This window comes from Notolepis coatsorum (assembly GCF_963971535.1).
Source record: "Notolepis coatsorum genome assembly, chromosome: 6".
In the NCBI taxonomy this organism is placed as follows: Eukaryota; Metazoa; Chordata; class Actinopteri; order Aulopiformes; family Paralepididae; genus Notolepis; species Notolepis coatsorum.
This window is the reverse complement of record NC_140170.1, coordinates 57,031,207-57,052,162: the sequence shown is the minus strand read 5'-3', so window position 1 is coordinate 57,052,162 and position 20,956 is coordinate 57,031,207.

Below are 20,956 nucleotides of genomic sequence, written 5' to 3'. Positions count from 1 at the left end.
AAGTGCCATGGACAAGTGGACCAGTGTACTCACTCGCTCTTGGCTGAATCTTGTTTTGGGTGGTAAAAACACCTGCATCATAGCAGGCTCAGGATGGGCAAAGTAGTCTATAGCCTGTTCATCCCAGTCTCTCTCCTCCACAACCTGGCTTGACTAGACCGAAGGAGAGAGAGATGATTACAATTAACTGGTACATTCAGGTCCATAATGGTTGGAATTCCCTGACAAAGTTGTGCACAAAGCTGTACAATTTAAACAATACCATACTGGTAATGAGCAAATAGTTTTTGATTCAATTAATGCATGGAGCTGTTCCATCTTATATAATTTGATACTAACTACTCAGTTCATACATATTTCAAGTAGGGCTGGGCGATATAACGATAACGATAATTATCGCGATATATTTTAATAATCGATATCGGGGGAAAATATCGTTTTTTTTAAATTCTTTACCTGCAACAGGGCAGGGCACCAGACGGTGGACAGACTTGTCTTTCTTGCCTGCAACTTAAAGTAATGGCTTTGCTTGTCCAAATTACAATACTGACCAAATTGAGATTTATTTTTCTCTTGTCCATTTATTTTGTTTGCTTTCTAATTTAAAATACAGTTTGAAACCGTCTGTACACAGTAGGCTTTGTGTGCTAGCAGAGCTAGACTCCAGTCACGAGTCACGGTGCACATGTGCAGTGGTTTGTCCACCAAAAAAGCGCCAAAAGATAGAAAAGAAACTAGCAGAGCCAGAACTATTCAACTCCCCTGGAGCCACAGCCAGCAGAGAAGCCTGTTTACTTTCACTTTCAAACCAGCTGCAGCCTGAGAACTGGAGTGTGAGGGGATGTAACACTAAAGATGGCGGCAACAACAAAGAATTTCTGCAAAATAATATGTTGTTTAAAAAAATATACTTATACTTATAACAATATCGATAATATCGAATATCGAGTGATATGATATTGTTATAGATATCGTTATCGCGATATCATTTTTGGCCATATCTCCCAGCCCTAATTTCAAGTATCCAAATATCAATGATGAATATTGCATACGTTTTACACAGTTAATAGATCACCTTTTTGTTTTATATTCATGTTCAGAGAGGAGTACTAGTTAGATCTTTATGTGTGATTTTATATGGCAATTAAATCAATGGTGTGCTTGTTTATTTGGGGAGTTTGACCTACAGTTAATGTGCCTACCACGTGAAGGTGCATGCTCAATGGACAGCACAAAATCTATTTGTGTAGGTGGAGACTAGAGCTACCACAGATAGTAATAAGTTATAACTGTAAGTAATCCATACCATATATATCCTAATAGTTACCTTACCACACGATGACCATACTTGGCTCAAAATAAACTTTGCTGCCTGTTGGCTAATACATAAGTGGTATACATTTTTGCAGTTGAGCAAAAATGTGCAGTTGAGTAGGCTATGTGCTGTGTTTTTATGTCTTCCATCGAGGACCACCTTGGAAATAAGTGTTTTAATGAATGCTTGTATAGGTGATATCCTCAGGAATACAAATTGGTCATGATAATTAGTTTTTATGATGTGTTTGTAATTTCCAAATAGAAAAATCAAATCAAATAAAAAAAATGACCGCCGGCCAATAGGGGGCAGCGTCTCGTTAGTAGTGCTTAACAGCTTAGTTTATGGACCTAGGCCACTCACAGTAACATGGGCTTAGCTTAGCTAACACGATGCTGACCAAATAACGTTATCATTCATATTATTATCAAAATCATCATGGCAGTGATGGCACACACAAACTACCTCAGGCTCCTGTCCTGCTTACTGTCCCTCCTCGGCCCTGTCTGTCCCTCACAGCTGCCTGTGTCTCTGCCTGGCTGGCTACCTGAGGCTGTTGCTGCTGCTGCTTACTGTCCCTCCTCGGCCCTGTCTGTCCCTCACAGCTGCCTGTGTCTCTGCCTGGCTGGCTACCTGAGGCTGTTGCTGTTGCTGCACTACTGTCCCTCCTCTGCCCTGTCTGTCCCTCACAGCTGCCTGTGTCTCTGCCTGGCTGGCTACCTGAGGCTGTTGCTGTTGCTGCACTACTGTCCCTCCTCTGCCCTGTCTGTCCCTCACAGCTGCCTGTGTCTCTGCCTGGCTGGCTACCTGAGGCTGTTGCTGTTGCTGCACTACTGTCCCTCCTCTGCCCTGTCTGTCCCTCACAGCTGCCTGTGTCTCTGCCTGGCTGGCTACCTGAGGCTGTTGCTGCTGCTGCTTACTGTCCCTCCTCGGCCCTGTCTGTCCCTCACAGCTGCCTGTGTCTCTGCCTGGCTGCTACCTGAGGCTGCTGCTGCTGCACTACTGTCGCTCTAAGCCGCATCTGTTCTTCTCACACGAGAAACAGGTGAGAGAGGAGGGGCGGGGGGCTTAGTAAGATATGTGATTATTGGGCCAGCCCAGTGTCAGTCAGTACCAAATAGGCCGCTGTCCCAGGCTACTGGCTAGTAGTGGGCCGGTCTTTATTTTTGTTTTTTATAAATCAATTATAATGGCCCAAAGGCGCGTCTGCCCACCGGGAAAATGTCCAGATTACCAGTCCAGCCCACGGCACTGCTGTTCTGTCACCAGTGCGCGCATGCTTTGAACAAGTAACGTTAGTTCAAAGCAAAGCCACCTGCATGTCCCCTGCCTGGGCAGAAGTGACCAAGTATAGTGCTGTAGCGATGCAGGGGGGAGTACCTTTGCCAAACATCAGACATTACCGGACATTTTCAACTCCCGACTGTACATTTATATTGTGATATTTCTATAAAAAAAAAATAATAATAAAAAAAAAATATATATATATATATATAAATGATTATTTTTTTAATAGTTACAAATAGACCTCATAGCTGGCTACGCCCATGGTAACACAGGCTGCCTGGATGGATAACGAATGGAAATAGCGAATAAAAGAAATAACAATAAAATGATGAGTATACTCGTCGTTGGCAGGGAATGAGTTAACCAGGCTTTCAACGTGTGGTTTAAAAGATAAGCTGTCATCAAGTAAGAAGCCAAGGTATTTAAAAGTCGACACAATCTGAATTGGAATGCCTTGCAATGTGTGTATAGAGGCAAGACAAGGCACTTTTGTTTTGGATTTAGTAAAAATCATAATTTTATTTTTTTCCCGATTTAAAACAATATACAGATGTTGTTATATAAGAACTCCTTCAGCTGATTACTTACCAGAGTTTCCAGTATCTTGGTTAAAGCTGACTAATTAGAAATTGGCCTGTAGTTGTTGGGGTTCACGCAGGTCAGAGTTTGACTATCACTCCCTCCAGGTAACACACAACGCCATGGTTCTTCAGATACTGGTGGATTTATTTTCTCATCAATAATCTCCAATCCACATGTCAAACTGTACACAATGTAACATACATAAATAATACAAGTACATCTGTGGCATGCCAATATGCTATATACATGATGCAAATAAAAGCAAGACAGACAACCTCGCTGGCCGCACATAACAGTGAGGGAATGAGCTTATGAGTCCACTTGAAGATAATAAAAGCTCCACATAAACACAATAAAAACGATCATCAAACGACATAATTACTAGTGCTGTCAGTGCTGTTCATTACAATTTACTCAAGCCTAGTAACAGACACAGTATTTTCTGACACTGGGAATACATTCCCTGAGATCCATAGATGTCCTTAGAATCAGATACCAAGAACATGCAAATGGACCATATTAAAAAAAAAATAGTCTGTGAATGTGTATTATACGTTCTTATGGAATGAATGAGATAAAAAAAATGTATTTAAAAAAAAAATATATATATATATATATATTGTTTTTTGTAAGTAATTTTGAGTTAATTTTCATAACGTGATAATTTGCTGATTAATCTAATTAACGCGATAAACTGACAGCCCTAATAATTACATTACATTTGTGTGTCGTACCTTCTACATTCAGGAGGGATATATAGTCTCTTTCTCCTTGGGAATTAGGATTCCTTCTGCTCTAACCCAAGCTTTTGGTATAACCTGTTTGTGCTGCCACACATTAAACCAATGGAGTCACTCACCTTGTTTGCAGGGCTATAACTATATTCTATTTTATAGCTATGGATGCAATACTATGGCTCATTTGACATCGAGTGTCTATCGTTCATACATTCCCGTTTTATACCGTGGTGAATATAAGTATGGTTTTAGAGCGGTTTAGGGTAATTCCTGGCAGGCTAGTAATAGCCCGATACGTGTATTATATTAAATCCATTGGCGTTTCGTCCCTACACACTTAAAAATTCAAATGCATATGATCGGTATTATATTCCATGAATGCATGAAAGGGGGGGGGGAGGGGTCGTTTCTGATTAATTGTTTTTCAATAACGGCATTCGTTAGTACAACCCCATACGCTGATCAGGGCGATGGCTATGAAAACAAGGCACAATCAAGCTGAAATTGATGTTAAATTGCTCTTACCTGTGGCCGGTGGGATCCCAAGAAGAATATTCCAATTATTTGATTGCCATCTGGTAGATCGTATGTCCATTTGGCTCACGACATAACCCACCACAGCATAATGAATCGGGGGTTCCGAAACCTATTCAATGCGATCGGGTGAAGACCTTGATCCAGGTTACGAGAAATGTCCGCCCGGAGAAATTTCATCGACGCACAGCCCCATACACAGAGTCTCAAAGGAGGTGCAACATCGGCCGCATACCACCAGGCGGTGGTATTGGACTTTTGCGATCTCAGACTCATTCCCTATGGTGCGCCGTAGCCAGGGTTTAGAAATTAGGGAGGTCCATTTATTTTTTTGGCCCAGACCGGCCCACCATAATCGGTCGGACACCACCCACCAGTACACCATCCTTGCGGTTCCCTTAAATATGCGTACCTACTGTACTATTCCCCCAACCCACTACAAAGCTGGGTAGTAAGTGCCATGGACAAGTGGACCAGTGTACTCACTCGCTCTTGGCTGAATCTTGTTTTGGGTGGTAAAAACACCTGCATCATAGCAGGCTCAGGATGGGCAAAGTAGTCTATAGCCTGTTCATCCCCGTCTCTCTCCTCCACAACCTGGCTTGACTAGACCGAAGGAGAGAGAGATGATTACAATTAACTGGTACATTCAGGTCCATAATGGTTGGAATTCCCTGACAAAGTTGTGCAAAAAGCTGTACAATTTAAACAATACCATACTGGTAATGAGCAAATAGTTTTTGATTCAATTAATGCATGGAGCTGTTCCATCTTATATAATTTGATACTAACTACTCAGTTCATACATATTTCAAGTAGGGCTGGGCGATATAACGATAACGATAATTATCGCGATATATTTTAATAATCGATATCGGGGGAAAATATCGTTTTTTTTAAATTCTTTACCTGCAACAGGGCAGGGCACCAGACGGTGGACAGACTTGTCTTTCTTGCCTGCAACTTAAAGTAATGGCTTTGCTTGTCCAAATTACAATACTGACCAAATTGAGATTTATTTTTCTCTTGTCCATTTATTTTGTTTGCTTTCTAATTTAAAATACAGTTTGAAACCGTCTGTACACAGTAGGCTTTGTGTGCTAGCAGAGCTAGACTCCAGTCACGAGTCACGGTGCACATGTGCAGTGGTTTGTCCACCAAAAAAGCGCCAAAAGATAGAAAAGAAACTAGCAGAGCCAGAACTATTCAACTCCCCTGGAGCCACAGCCAGCAGAGAAGCCTGTTTACTTTCGCTTTCAAACCAGCTGCAGCCTGAGAACTGGAGTGTGAGGGGATGTAACACTAAAGATGGCGGCAACAACAAAGAATTTCTGCAAAATAATATGTTGTTTAAAAAAATATACTTATACTTATAACAATATCGATAATATCGAATATCGAGTGATATGATATTGTTATCGATATCGTTATCGCGATATCATTTTTGGCCATATCTCCCAGCCCTAATTTCAAGTATCCAAATATCAATGATGAATATTGCATACGTTTTACACAGTTAATAGATCACCTTTTTGTTTTATATTCATGTTCAGAGAGGAGTACTAGTTAGATCTTTATGTGTGATTTTATATGGCAATTAAATCAATGGTGTGCTTGTTTATTTGGGGAGTTTGACCTACAGTTAATGTGCCTACCACGTGAAGGTGCATGCTCAATGGACAGCACAAAATCTATTTGTGTAGGTGGAGACTAGAGCTACCACAGATAGTAATAAGTTATAACTGTAAGTAATCCATACCATATATATCCTAATAGTTACCTTACCACACGATGACCATACTTGGCTCAAAATAAACTTTGCTGCCTGTTGGCTAATACATAAGTGGTATACATTTTTGCAGTTGAGCAAAAATGTGCAGTTGAGTAGGCTATGTGCTGTGTTTTTATGTCTTCCATCGAGGACCACCTTGGAAATAAGTGTTTTAATGAATGCTTGTATAGGTGATATCCTCAGGAATACAAATTGGTCATGATAATTAGTTTTTATGATGTGTTTGTAATTTCCAAATAGAAAAATAAAATAAAATAAAAAAAATGACCGCCGGCCACTAGGGGGCAGCGTCTCGTTAGTAGTGCTGAACAGCTTAGTTTATGGACCTAGGCCACTCACAGTAACATGGGCTTAGCTTAGCTAACACGATGCTGACCAAATAACGTTATCATTCATATTATTATCAAAATCATCATGGCAGTGATGGCACACACAAACTACCTCAGGCTCCTGTCCTGCTTACTGTCCCTCCTCGGCCCTGTCTGTCCCTCACAGCTGCCTGTGTCTCTGCCTGGCTGGCTACCTGAGGCTGTTGCTGCTGCTGCTTACTGTCCCTCCTCGGCCCTGTCTGTCCCTCACAGCTGCCTGTGTCTCTGCCTGGCTGGCTACCTGAGGCTGTTGCTGTTGCTGCACTACTGTCCCTCCTCTGCCCTGTCTGTCCCTCACAGCTGCCTGTGTCTCTGCCTGGCTGGCTACCTGAGGCTGTTGCTGTTGCTGCACTACTGTCCCTCCTCTGCCCTGTCTGTCCCTCACAGCTGCCTGTGTCTCTGCCTGGCTGGCTACCTGAGGCTGTTGCTGTTGCTGCACTACTGTCCCTCCTCTGCCCTGTCTGTCCCTCACAGCTGCCTGTGTCTCTGCCTGGCTGGCTACCTGAGGCTGTTGCTGCTGCTGCTTACTGTCCCTCCTCGGCCCTGTCTGTCCCTCACAGCTGCCTGTGTCTCTGCCTGGCTGCTACCTGAGGCTGCTGCTGCTGCACTACTGTCGCTCTAAGCCGCATCTGTTCTTCTCACACGAGAAACAGGTGAGAGAGGAGGGGCGGGGGGCTTAGTAAGATATGTGATTATTGGGCCAGCCCAGTGTCAGTCAGTACCAAATAGGCCGCTGTCCCAGGCTACTGGCTAGTAGTGGGCCGGTCTTTATTTTTGTTTTTTATAAATCAATTATAATGGCCCAAAGGCGCGTCTGCCCACCGGGAAAATGTCCAGATTACCAGTCCAGCCCACGGCACTGCTGTTCTGTCACCAGTGCGCGCATGCTTTGAACAAGTAACGTTAGTTCAAAGCAAAGCCACCTGCATGTCCCCTGCCTGGGCAGAAGCGACCAAGTATAGTGCTGTAGCGATGCAGGGGGGAGTACCTTTGCCAAACATCAGACATTACCGGACATTTTCAACTCCCGACTGTACATTTATATTGTGATATTTCTATAAAAAATAATAATAATAAAAAAAAATATATATATATTTTTTTTGCTATTTGCGCGTTTGTTTTAATGAGGCGGACCCAGTGCCCCTTGTCAGTCACTGTCCGTGTTGGGAGGCGGGCCGCTGGCTTTACTGTACAGAGCACAGCACAGGAGCTCCGTGGGGCTAACGTTACCCCTCATTGTGTCTATTCTACTAGCATTAACGTTACTCATACAAACAGAGTAAACACAGTTTTCAATCAATCAATCAATAACAACATTAACGAGACCCTCGTTGTGTCTATTCTGCTAACGCTAACGTTACCTCTCATTGTGTCTATTCTACAAGCGTTAACGTTAGCTAGGCTGTCTATGCTAACGTTAACGAGCATTAGGCTAACAAGCTGTAACGTTACCAGTCGCGTCTATTTGCTAACGTTAGCATTAGGTAATAACCGGTTTAAAATGGATGGTGATTACCTCACGTTGTGTCTATTCTACTAGCATTAACGTTACTCATACAAACAATCAATAGCGAGTTATATTGATCACGCTATGTACGATAGCCATGCTAAAACGCTAGCACAACATTAGCACCTAACCTAACAACAAGCCTTAACAAGTCAGCGATCTTTTTGCGAGACTAAACTCTCAGCTCAGTGGCAAATTGTGTTGATGTCGATTTTGTTTAATCAATAAATGAGGCAGAATACACAGTGACTGTATCCTTTGTTTATTGCACTTGTGCCTGCTGCAAACATAATGATTATGAAATCCTAGAGACGCGTCTCTATTCAGTGGTCTGCAGTGTTTCACGTGACTTTTCTGGTACCCAAAAATTACCTGATAATCACAACAATACTTCCGGTCCGGTCGGTGGGCTTCAAAATAAAAGTCTTAAACACCGGAAAAGACGGAGCGGTGGGCTTCAAAATAAAAGTTTTGGGAAATAAATTTCTCCAAAAAAAAAATTCTCTAACCGGTCGCAATAATATCGCTTATCGCGATATTTTCGGGGGCAATTAATCGCCCAGCAAAATGTGTTATCGTGGCAGGCCTAGGGCTGGGCGATATAACGATAACGATAAATATCGCGATATATTTTAATAATCGATATCGGAAAAAGAAAATATATCTTTTAATTGTGACCTGCAACAGGGCAGTTTTAAAACCAGAGACAGTGGACAGACTTGTCTTTCTTGCCTGCAACTTAAAGTAATGGCTTTGCTTGTCCAAATGACAATACTGACCAAATTGAGATTTCTTTTTCTCTTGTCCATTTATTTTTGTTTGAAGTTTGAAACCGTCTGTACACAGTAGGCTATGTGTGCTAGCAGAACTAGACTCCAGTCACGAGTCACGGTGCACATGTGCAGTGGTTTGTCCACCAAAAAAGCGCCAAAAGATCAAAAATAAACTAGCAGAGCCAGAACTGTTCAACTCCCCTGGAGCCACAGCCAGCAGAGAAGCCGGTTTACTTTAGCTTTTAAACCAGCTGCAGCCTGAGAACTGGAGTGTGAGGGGATGTAACACTAAGATGGCGGCAATGACAAAGAATTGCTGCAAAATAAACATACATCTGTTGTTAAAAAAAAAAGTATACTTATAACAATTCGATAATTATCGATATCGAGAAATATGATAACATTATCATATCGTTATCGCGATATGATTTTTTTCCATATCGCCCAGCCCTAGGTTATAGGATAACCACCGGTTAATTTGCGATTCTTTATTGGTTTGTCATGACAAACCAATTACATAATCCAACAATATGTGTAAAAAACTAACATATTCCAGTTTACTGTATATTTTTTTAATGATTCGTTACGAATAAATCAATACTTCCATTTGTCTAAATTACTGGTACCGCTCCGCCATTTTCTTTTTCTTTAGATTTGCAAAACACACTTAAAATTGAGACTGGTCTATAATTGCTTGGGTCAGATTTGCTCCCTTTTTATATATAGAGATGACTTTGGCATTCTTGAAGTCGGTGGGTACCATGCCTAGGTCCAGGGAGAGGTTAATAATATGGGTTACTGATGGAGCTATAACTCTGGCTGCATCCCTCAGAAACCTGGCACTGATGCCATCTACACCTGTTGCCTTCTTGATTTTAAGCTCACCCAGCATCGCAGCCACTTTGACTACTGACACCTTGCTTAAGGAGAATGAGTTTGCCTTGACCCCTCGTTGGATATAGTAGTTGGAAACAAAGTCATCACCAAACTGTTCTGTCTTGGGAGATAGTTTTGAGACAAGCTTACCTGCTACCGATGTAAAGAAGTTATTAAAGATTGTGGCTAGTGCTGGGCGATATGGCCTCCAAATGATATCGCGAAATTTTTTGGCCATATCACGATACACAATATATATATCGCGATATTTTGACATTTCCTCTAAACTCTAAAGCACTTAAAAATGCTTGATTTAACCCTTTGATGCATACAGTCACGCCAATATGATGATTATAATAAGTCCCTGCAACATATGTTTGCATTATTAAACCATGAAGATGCTTTAAAAAATTATTAAATGAAAATGTACTAAGAGTAGTCTACTGACACACTAATAAAAAATGTATTTACATCTAAGACAATTTATATAAAAACTCTTGGGTGCCTAAGACTTTTGCACAGTACTGTGTTTTCTATCCACTTTAGCCAAACACACACACACACACACACACACACACACACACACACACACACACACACATATATATATACACTACTGTGAGAAAATTATAATCACACACAAAGGGATAATGGCTTATAGCTGACTTAATGATTTTAGAATATTTCAGATAATTAAATGTTTATCAACTATCCAGTTAGTATTTATACTGTAACGTTTGGCTAGTTCAGGGCCCGGGGTGGCCAACCAGTCAGAGACTAAGGGTGCGGTTACACCTTTCGTTTCATTTTCGTATCATTGTCATATGCGTTTCGCCGCGACGTCGTGCGCCTCGAGTCACACTTTCGTTTTTTTTTCTCGTTTTTGTCACCCGAGCACACTGATGTAGTACACTGCCAAAGCAGTAGGTGGCAGTAGGTGGCAAACATGAAGGCAATTTCAACCAATCAGAACTTGAATGTGCCAATACACTTCCTGGAAGCTCCAGCAAAGAAAATTAATATAAGGCAGGCGCCTATGCCGTGCCACCATCTTGCCTATTTACTCAATGCAGCAATTATTTTTCAGCAAAGCCTAATAAAAGTGCAATAAACAAAACGGATACATTCACTGTGTGTTCTGCCTGTCATTTGTTGATGAAACAAAACTAACATCAACACAAGTGACCACCAAGAGCGGATAGTTTAGTCTAAAAAACGATCGGTAGCATTGTTAGCTGCATGCTAACGTCAATGGAATTTGCCATTATAACAGTATAGCATTGTGGCTAGAAGCTAACGTTAGCTCACGCTACTTAGCCAGCACCAAACTGATGATATCGGGAGCTATCAGTGGTTAGATAACATTAGAGACAACGCTGTGTGTATTAAACAAAGGTGAATAGATGACTGGGCCATTTTGTTTAATGCTTGTTAAGTTGAAAGAGGAGCTTTGAGCTAACAGGGTTTGATAGCTAACACTAGCTCATGTTATCCAGTGGCAGTGCCAATCGGCAATGCTAGCAGAATGAATGGATGTAAACTTTCTTTAACATATTGCATATGGGTACAATACGGCTCAATACAAACAATTGTTAAGGGAATGCAGACTGTTGTAGCTTGGACTGGGGTCCTTATAACAATAACTTGACAACACATAGTAGCTGCAGCTATTTGGTTTGGGACAGCTCTCTGTCAGGGCACGCAGATGGTATCTACTGCGCATGGGCGTTTTCGCAACAACGGCTCATGCAGACTACACGCTGTTGTCTGCGCGTTTTTTAGCATTTCTCCAAAACGCAAACACAATTTTGCGTTTCAGCCGTATCCAAAAAAAACGCCAAAAAACGCATTTCTGTGTAATAGGGACATGAAACGTATTCAAAAACGTATAAAAAAACGCCACAAATACACTAGTCTAACCATGGCCTAAGAGCCACAAAAATTACTGTGGTACCACTAGGGCTGCAACTAATGACTAATTTGGTAGTCGACTAATCTGCCGATTATTTTTTCGATTCGTCGACTAATCGAAAACCAATGTAAACAACAACAAACAATTTTTTTTTTTTTTTTTTTTTTTTAATTACCTATCTTTGTGAAAGTGGCTTCTCAGCTCTGGTCCAGCTGAAGACAGAGCAGAGGAACAGATTGGACATTGAGCATGACCTCAGAGTTGCTTGTCTACCATCACCCCAGACTTTGAGACTCTTGTCAGGAGACCAGCCACAGACCAGCCACACTCTCTGACCCAAATACATTTTTTTTATTTTTATTTTTTATTTTTTTATCCCAATTTCTCACATTACATTCACCCTGAATGTTGACGTTATCCAGGTGAAAAGTTAACTTCATAAATCATTTGACGTATAATTAAATCAAAGGAAATGCGTTTGGGTCTGAGAGTGTGGCTGGTCTGCCGTTCTGCAGCTGGATACTATTGGTTTGTTTTGGCAAAATTCTTCTGCTCTGTGTGACAATAAATAAATGATATGCAATTTAAAACCAAAACTAAGGCCTCAGTATGAGTTTAAGACGTGAACATGGTCATGTTTGTTGAATAAAAAAAAATAAAAAAACATTTAATACTCAAAATCACATGATCGGATCGGGAGCAAAAAAACGTGATCGGTACATCCCTAGTTAGCAGCTAACGCTAGTTAGCCTATTCATGGGATAAGTTAGCAGCTAACGTTAGCCCATTGCTTGCGTCAATTAAAGTAAACAGCGACTCCTACAGGTCGGTCAGGGCGCCTGCACAGCAAGGGAAGGAACTGGTGAAGGTAGTGTGATCCTCCCACGTGTTACACTTCACCAATGAGAGTCCGCGCTGTCAGGTGAAAAAGAGGCTGCTCGCTGTCTCCTATGTATCGGAGGAAGCATGTGATAGACTTCAGGGCTCCCTAGACCGGCAAGTAGGGGGCAAATGCACGCAACGGCCAGGAAGGGGAGGGGGGAATTGACATAACGACTAAATTTGGATGGGAGAAAAATATTATAACAATAAATCTTATACCTTTTTAAATAAAAAAGAAATTATAATTGAATTATTTTTTGTATATATATAAATCCCCCATACATCCAACACCAAATCCCATAATTCCTAGCGAACCATCGAAACTGAATGTGGGCTATGCATCGCCAAATAAGAACTTCCTTTCAATAAGTTTAAGCCGCTAATTTAGCTCTGCAAGAACAACGGAGCGAATATCAGTCCATCTTATGACAACTACGTCCGATGTGGAGAGATGATAAGAGACCATAGCCGATTAAATTAAGTCGGATCTGGCAGTGATGATTACAATGACGGGGACACGGACACTTCTAACGTTCAGCCATGTATTAGGACGTTTTTCAATACTTAAATACTGTCTACTTAAATTTCCCTCCGGGGATCAATAAAGTATCAAACTATCTATCTATCTAATAATGAGACAATATGCAAATAAGATGATACTAATAATTGTCACGGTTCCCTGTATGAAAGTGGCATGCAACTTACTGCTGGTAAAATCACTGTTTATTTCTCGTTTTGCATAGTATTACATTCCACTTCTATAAACAATCAAAGTCCTACCGTAAGAGCCTCATACGGGTCAATTAAAGCTTTTTGATTAGTCTTTCCTTCGAGCTAAGTTGAACTGAACATTTCACTGTCAAAAGAGCAAATGTAAACAAGGTTGCGCCGCAACACTGTTTTCAAAATAAAGGTCACATATACACATACCGTAGTAGGCCTCTCAATTCTTATACAAAAAAGTCCCGGATATACATAAACATTAATTGGCATAGATCTCTATAAACGGCCGAACACATTGATCACATTAGGCACACCCTGAAACCAGTAACATCACAAATATGAAGCGGGTAATTACCCAGAAAAATAATAAACCTTTCATGGGGATATTTACAATAATAATAATTCATTTTATTTATAAAGCACTTTTCATTGTGAAACAAAGGTATGCAGAGTTTCTTGTCCTCCTGATTAATGCAATGGTGTGTGTGTTGTGGTGATCTCATTCAAGGAGCACTACAAGCGTGCGCACACACACACACACACACAGTTTGTTGTTTTTGTTCTATTAGTGATTTACACACTTTCTCAGTTGGTTCATTATAAAAGATACAAACCTGAAAACAAACGCACTTAAATGTTAAATAAAAGGACCACAGTAATGAGGCAGGAGGAACATATTTCTTTGCACTATAATGGTAAAATTGTTATTTAAAAATTTGCCCCTAAAAAATATTCTTTGCCCCTAAATTTCTCATTTAGGGGCAAGTGTGCCCCTAGTGAAAAAGCTTAGCGTACAGCCCTGCCCCTACGTGAGAGAAGCGCCGTCTTCCAGGGCAACCCGATGAAAGAAAACGAGTGCACCAGGCAAACATTAACCTCCTCCACAGAAGAAGAACGCTAACCTCCAACCCGGAAAACGAACAACACCCGCAGATAGATTTGAGGCTAACTCGAGCTCCGATATTTCTGTATCCATGTAACACAATTACGATAAAATATAACTTCAAAACTCAAAGCAGAGCAAAACAAAACAGACGGCAGGTGTAATAAACATTCCCAGCCCTCCACATTCCCCTTTGGTCAAATAAACATCGCTTCAATGTTCAATGAGCCTGCCGTTCAAGGCACCACAGTTAGAGTAGCACAGTGCTAGCCCGAGCTACGCTAGTTCCATGTGTCCATGTTAACAGAATGAACAGAACCCAACGGGCTGTCTGTAATAAGTGAACTGAATTTACGAAGTTATGGCAGGTTTAAAACATAAACATAAATAGCCGTTTCAGTTTATGAACTAGAAATAACATTAGTCCCTCACGCTTACAACTGGACTATTATAGCATGCTAAGAGGGTATGGATGGCAGCACACGCATTGTAGAATGCATTTTAATCTAAGCATACCCTCTGTTCAACCTGGGGCTGGATGCCGGCTACATCTTGTTTGCGATGAAATCCTTCACAGCCTGCGGGGTGTCGAACATGTTCTCCTTCCCCTGGAAGGATACTCGGAGACGGCAGGATATACGAGGCCATAGCGGACCCCTACTTTCCCCTGGAGCAGCTTCTTCACCTTGATGAACTCAGCCCTGCTTTTACTCAGGCCAGCACTGAAGTCGGGAAATATCATGACCTGTCCGCCGTGGAACTCCAGCCGTCCCTTCTCCCTGGCTAGGTGTAGAACCTGCTCCTTCTCCTGGAAGTAGTTGAATCGTGCGAGGAAAGACCATGGGCGACCCCCGGTCGCTGGTACTGGTCCCGTTCGATGCACGCGATCCAAAGTCGTGGAGATTGTAAACCGCCGGGTCCCCCCAGGATTTTAGTAAAAAGGTTGGCAACAAATTTTGTGGGGTTCCCCGACTCCTTCACATGTAGAATGCGTATGTTGCATCTCCTTCCTCTATTCTCCAAGTCGTCTGTCTTAGGCTGCAGTATCTTGTAATTATCATACAACTGGTCGTATTGCTTCTCCATGGCTTCCAGGCGGGATTCCAGGCAATTTAGCTCCTCTTCGTGTTCTTGTAGGGTGCCCTCACAAGTTTCCAGAGCCGCTTTAAGTGGGGAGACGGCTCGCCTTATCTCCTCTCTCAGTGCGTTGTTCTCCTCGTGAATGGCGGACTGGACTATGTTACAGATGGCGTTCAGTAAATTATCGTCCACAGCATTGCTAGCATTAGCCATCGGGTTGCTAGCTTGACTGGGTCCGGGACTGGGTTTGACGGGTTTCGGGGGCATACTGTCCAAAATGTATTAACAAAAAAAGATTGAAATAATGAGCTCTCTCTCGAATGTAAAATAATAAAGGCTGTTTTGTCGCAAATTTACATGTTGTATAGCTTAATTATTATAAGGATTCAGGACCTTGTGGTTCTTGCGACTACTCCATAGCACGCCCCTAGTGGTCTTGTGTGTTAATGGTTTAACCCTCCGGTTACCCTTAGCATATTTTTGTCCATGTTACTTGTGGATAACTTTGGCTGTGTTGATGCATAATGCCATGCAATTAAGCCAGTCTGTTTCATTTGGGGCATATTTCTATAATCCAGTGTTAGTCTTTAATTCACCCTGTACAACATTTAGAGCAGTATTTACCACTGGTGCCCAAACATGTTAAACACTTGTTTAATACACAGCACAGCCTTTGCCAGTTTGATTTGATATTTTTTATGTATTCTCTGATTCATAAATGGCCCTTTTAAATGAGCAGAGCAGGTTTATTTATTTTCCACAAGAAGCCACCCATCACCTGCTGCAACACCTGGAAACCTGCAACTCCTACGCCCGCATTCTGGTCATGGACTTCAGTTCAACACAATCATCCCAGCCAAACTCATCAATAAACTACTGGACATGAACATTGACCCCTGCATCTGTCATTGGATCCACAACTTCCTTTCCAACAGACAACAGAAGGTCAAAATAAACAACACCACATCCCACCCTCTATATCTCGGCACAGGAGCCCCCCAAGGCTGTGTCCTTTCACCCTGGCTTTTCTCCCTATACACCAACCTGGTCATATCCCTCCACAACTTCGTCAAAATATACAAATATGCAGACGACACAACCCTTATAGGTCTCATCACAGACAATAATGAAACAATGCTGTACACAGATCAACCACACAATCACCTGGTGCACAGACAATAACCTCCTCAACTCATCAAAAACCCAAGAACTCATCGACTTCAGACGCCAGCCAAACCCCAAAACCCCCATATCCATCTCCGGCAAACCTATAATAATCACCACAGACTCCTTCAAATTTCTCGGCACCCACATAAGCAATAACCTCAAATGGAAAACCAACACAGACCACATCCACAAAAAAGCCAATCAAAGACTCTTCTTCCTCTGCCAGCTCAAAAAATAAAAGTCAGAAAACATCTCCTGCTCCATTTCTACCAGGCCATCATTCAAAGCATCCTCACCTTCTCCATAACCGTTTGGTACAGCAGTCTGGACACTCACTCCAAAAACAAACTCCAAAGAATAATCAATAAATCCTCCAAAATAATCCGCACCCCCCTCCCATCTCTCTAATCACTCCACCGCCAAAGCACAATAAGAAGAGCTAGAAAAATTATCTCTGACCACACTCACCCAGCACACCACATCTTCCAGCTGCTGCCCTCCAGGAGGCGCTACAGATCCCTGACCACCTAAACATCCCGCTTCAAAAACAGCTTCTTCCCCACTGCCATACGGACACTAAACTCCCTGTAGCAACCCCCCCTACCTCTGTTGCTATGGACATGGACATAAAACTTTGATATTGTGGTCTTGTAACTATGTATTTATGTATTTAACTGCATGTAGTATGTACGTATTGTAAGTGATGTTATATGTTCTATGTTGGAACAATGCTGTAACAATGCTGCACTGAAAACAAATTCCACCAGCCTGGCTGGGTGGTCATTAAAGATAATTGATTGAATTGATTTCACGTCTATTCCTTCCACGGCCTGTACGCCCACACTGAGATTACAGATCGCTCATGGTCTCATTCTGAATCTCTTACTTGTTGTAGTGATGTCACACTAGGAAGTCAAGACACCTCATGGCATGCACGATGCATGGAGCGATATACATAAACGAACAGCCATCTTTGAGCTATTAATGTTTACTGTTTACTGTGAGCGATTTGTAGTGCCAAATTTCCCTCGGGATGAATAAAGTATTCTATTAATGGAAAAAATATAACTGTGCCAGTTCCTCGCCCCTGTGCCAGTTCCTCGCCCGTGTGATCCGCGGGGAAGAACGCCGTCTGTAGGCACCGACTTCTTGTGGTGAAATCACTACTGATGAAATGCACCGTCAGGCTCATATATGGTTCAATGGTTCGGCTTGACTACAAATCTGTTGTTGCCGCAAAGTTATGCACATCATCCCGCAGTTCTGTCTCGACTGTCGTTCGACACTGGGTGTACAGAGCAGACAATGCAACATTTGAAAAATAGTTGCGAGAGGGCATAGAGTAGTGCTTGTCTAGCGTCTTTATCATTTTCTTAAACCCCTCGTTTTGAATGGTGTTGATTGGAGCCATATCTTTAGCCAAGTGATGGGTGATAGCGCCTGTAATCTCCTTGTGCCTTTGGTATTTTTTTTAATTTTTTTTGTATTAATAGTTTGAAACAAAACAGCTCAACATAAATACAGTACAATACAGACAAAACAAAACTCACAAACAGTACAATGCAGACAAAACACACTAACAAAAAAAGGGGGGTGCAGATCAAACACTCCTGCTTTCAGTCACAACTATTCTCCAAGTATGTCCTTATATAGATCCAGGGACTGTCCTCTCCATGGTCATGTTCAGCGAGCGTTGAGGCTGCTTGTTCCATTGTCAATAGGTCCATGAAATCCCTCATCCAGGTGTCCATGCAGAAACAATTTGGCTTTTGGATCTTCCAGTTCATCAAGATTGTACGCTTAACTGACATATGTGCTTGTGTAATGATGCGTTGCGTAAGTGCTGATTGTATACCAACTACCCCTATGCCCAAGAGGCAGACTTTTGGACATAAGGGTATTTTAACACTGAGAATAGAGGATAGTCTTAAAATGACCTTGTGCCAAACACTCTTCTCTGTGGGACAATGCCACAACATGTGGATGAGTGTTCCTACCTCCCCACATCCATGCCAGCACAAATCTGAGATGGCTTGATCCATTTTTTTTTTTTTTTTTTTTTTTTTTTTTTTTTTTTTGCTCCCTTACAGTGGAGATCACAAGGTATGAGATACCTCGGAATAAACATCCGGACACCTATAGACACGATTTTTTATTCTAATGGTCCACACCTCTTGAGGACAATTAGGGAGGATATTAAGAGATGGACAGTGTTACCCATTTCATTATGGGGTAGAGCAGAGATAATAAAAATGAATATTTGACCTAGAATATAATTTCTAATATCAGCTGTTCCACTCAAAATTCCCCTCTTATTGGTTTAAAGAGATAAATAAGTTATTTACAGGTTTCTTGTGGAGGGAGAAGACACCTAGAATCAGCTACAAGAAATTGATGAGACCAAGAAATAGCGGTGGACTTAGTATGAGTAAACATCCGGAATACCATCTTTCTTATAATGCCAGATTCCCCTTGTCATGGGGTTACATATGCAAGACCGAAATAGGCAGTTGGAAATGGATTGAGGAGAATATTTGATCAGAACTTAGTAAAACGGTATCCTTGGTATCATTATTGATACATTAGTGCATGCTTACCAACTGTCCGTCTGCAACACTATCACCGACATCTAAGAAGGGAGATCCCCCCTTGAATGGCCCTTCTAAGGTTTCTCTCCTCCACACTGCCTGTGGAGCATTTTTACCTATTGTTAGGTTTTAGTGAGTTTTTCCTTACCTTCGCGTGGGGTATGTCTGGGAGTGCTTGCATTCTTTCATTTATTTGCATTTATTTTAAATTTGTTGGACCTTATGGTGTCCTTGTTCTGTTCTTGACTTATTGTTATGTTTTCTTCTTGACTTGTTTAAAGAAGACCTGTACGGCCCATGGGGACATTAACATGTGTTGTTGGGCCTTATAAATAAATTTGATTTGATTTGATTATGGTTTCACCCCAAACCTAACTTTAAAATTGATAACCCTAAGATTTTCATGTGAGATAATCAAAACCCTACAGAAACGGTTAGCCTTCAAAGGGATCTCTTTACCTTCATGCCCCATTTGGTCTAACCCCATATTAATGGCTGGGGGAAGTAGGCCTACACTAGTAAATACTTCATGGCAGGGTAAAGGAATACATCAACTAGGACAGATTGTGAAGGATGGAGAGACTATACCCTTTAATGAATTGAAAGATCTGTATAATTTAAGAGATAGTGAATTCAAATCAAATCAAATCAAATTTATTTATAGGGCCCAACAACACACGTTAATGTCCCCATGGGCCGTACAGATCTTCTTTAAACAAGTCAAGAAGAAAACATAACAATAAGTCAAGAACAGAACAAGAACACCATAAGGTGCAAACATTTTTAGATGGATGCAAATAAATGAAAGAATGCAAGCACTCCCAGACATACCCCACGCGAAGGTAAGGAAAAACTCACTAAAACCTAACAATAGGGAAAAAAAAGCTCCACAGGCAGTGTGGAGGAGAGAAACCTTAGAAGGGCCATTCAAGGGGGCATCTCCCTTCTTAGATGTTGGTGATAGTGTTGCAGACGGACAGTTGGTAAGCATGCACTCATGTGTGTAGTGGAACACAGATGAGTGCATGCAATAGCAACTGTACATTTTGAAAAATTAAAGATAGAGTTAATAGCGATAGCAACTGAACATTTTGAAAGATTAAAGATGGAGCTGATAGCAATCTATTTGAGGCACAGGAATTCATGTTGTACTTTCAGTTAAGATCTGTAGTAAGATCAGTATCCATAAAAAATAGAGATATGGGGATAAACAAGGATATGGATGACAGACTAAGAAGGATCGCTTCAGAAAGGAGGTCAGTATCTAAGATCTACAGGTTACTGTCACTTAGCTCATCAGATGGCCTGGCCTCCATTAAACAGCAGTGGGAGAGGGATTTGAAGGTTTCCTTGACTGCTCCACAATGGGAGACGGTTTTAAAAAATACAACATCATCCAAATGTGTAAGATATAAAATGATACAATTAAAGGTAGTTCATCGAGCCTATATTACACCATGTAAAATTAAATAAATTGATCAAGCCTTTAGGAACTTGATGGATATGGCGAATCACTGTATAACGTTTGCGTTATTGAGGCTTGTGTGGTCTGACGGCTGGGATTTTGTGATGTGGTTTGTCCTTCATTGCTAAATCATATTCGACTTTATGGTGACGTTTGAGGTGGTTGTAGAGGTTGGTTGTGTTACCTTCCGTTGATGCGACGGTGCCAAAGCATTGCTTGCAAAGTATGACTCCTTGTACATCGTCGGGTTTAAACCCGAAAAAGTTCCATACACTGGAATGTGCTCCTTTTTTCGGTATAAGCACAGTAATGGATACATCACTCTCTCCCTCTCACCACCGGGATTTTCTTCAGTGTTGCTCATTTATTTTTTTTTCTTTAGTTTGAAAATGCTCTGTCCTGCTTGTTCGACACGTGCCGTGTTGTGTGAGCTCAGCTGTTTATCCTAATTAGAGTAACCTGGGTTACTATAGTAAGGGGGGGGC